Source organism: Belonocnema kinseyi, chromosome 6 (assembly GCF_010883055.1).
Source record: "Belonocnema kinseyi isolate 2016_QV_RU_SX_M_011 chromosome 6, B_treatae_v1, whole genome shotgun sequence".
NCBI lineage: Eukaryota > Metazoa > Arthropoda > Insecta > Hymenoptera > Cynipidae > Belonocnema > Belonocnema kinseyi.
In genome coordinates this window covers 107583400-107584849 of record NC_046662.1, presented here as the reverse complement: position 1 = coordinate 107584849, position 1450 = coordinate 107583400, and the positions used below count along the sequence as shown (strand labels likewise).

The 1450-nt window shown below is 24.9% G+C and overlaps 1 protein-coding gene across 18 annotated transcripts in view; it reads right to left on the bottom strand.

The window, feature by feature from the left end:
• Nucleotides 1-1450, bottom strand: part of LOC117174633 (colorectal mutant cancer protein) — a 323721-nt gene that overhangs the window by 238912 nt on the left and 83359 nt on the right. The gene's annotated exons all lie outside the window — the stretch shown is intronic.

The window sequence follows — 1450 nt, the reverse complement described above, 5'->3', positions numbered from 1 at the left end:
TGGTGATTGTGTATTCTCTTCTGTTAGAGCTCCTTCGGCTTTAACGAACACATTCTCATCATGTATCTCGTGCTTTGCACTCGCTTTTGTCCAAAATACGAAACATTCTACATTATGTTAAAACTATTATAATAAACGTAAATTACTTTTTTGTTATTTTTAATGTATTTTTGTAACAGAAGTTTATAACAAGTTTGTAGAACTTTTTTTTTGAACAACTTTTGTCCATTAATTTTATGTGTACCTTGTGTCGTTTTTCCAAGAGTGTAATTTTTGTATTTTTAATGTTATTTTTTATGATTAAAACAAAAACTATGCGTCCTATCAAAAATGATTCATGACGAATTTGTAGCTCTTCTTTGGGTGGACAATTATTGTTAATTTGTTTTTTTCATAACTTGTGTCATTGTCGAAAAATTTAATTTTAAAATTTTTAATTTTATTTTTTACGATTGAATCAAAAGCTACGCGTTCCATAGAAAAAATTATTTATGACAAATTTGTAGATCTTTTTTGTTGAACAACTTTTGTCTATTAATTTTTTTCGTACCATTTGTCGTTTCTCCAAAAATTCCATTTTTTTATTTTTAATGTTATTTTTCACGATTAAAACAAAAACTACGCATTCTATAAAAAAATAATTCATAAAAAATTTGTAGCTCTTTTTTCGGTGAACAACGTTGATCTTTTTATTTATTTCGTAGTTTGTATCGTTTGTCCATAATTTTTTTTTTATTTACAATGTTGTTTAATACGAATAAAACAAAAACTGCGCATCCTATAAAAAAGTGATTAGTAATAAACTTGTAGATCTTTTTTGGGTGCACAATTTTTTTTCATTGATCTTTTTTCGTATCTTGCATTGTTTGACCGCAAAATGGAATTTTAAATTTTTCCTTTTTGTGCAATCAAAATTTGAATTTTTGATTTTTCAAAAAATTCTAAAAGTTCTTATGACAATATTGTAAGGTGTTTGAAAGGCAACGTTTTTCTTCTTTCGACTTTTTTCATATCGTGCGTTGCTTGGCTTAAAATTTTCATTTTCGTTTTTTTTAATTTTGTAAATGCTACAACTCTGGTAATTTTTTTTATTGAAAAAAGTCATTAGAATAAATTGTTCTTTTTTCGAAGTGCTATTCTTTCGACACTTACATTTTTACACATTTTACACAAATGCTAATACCTTCTCTAATGAGAATGTAAAAAGACGAATTATATACAAAATAGTTAAATTTTCAACTCGAAAATATGATTTTTTAACAAAAAAAAAATAATAATTTGGTACCAAAAAGACGAATCCTTAATAAAATACATGAATCTTTAACTGTCAAAGAACAATTTTCAATAGAAAATAGCAATTTTCAACCAAAAATTGAATAGTTACATAGTTAGTTAAAAAAATTAATTCTCAACCCAAAAAATGAATTTTTAACAAAGTAGTTCAACTTTG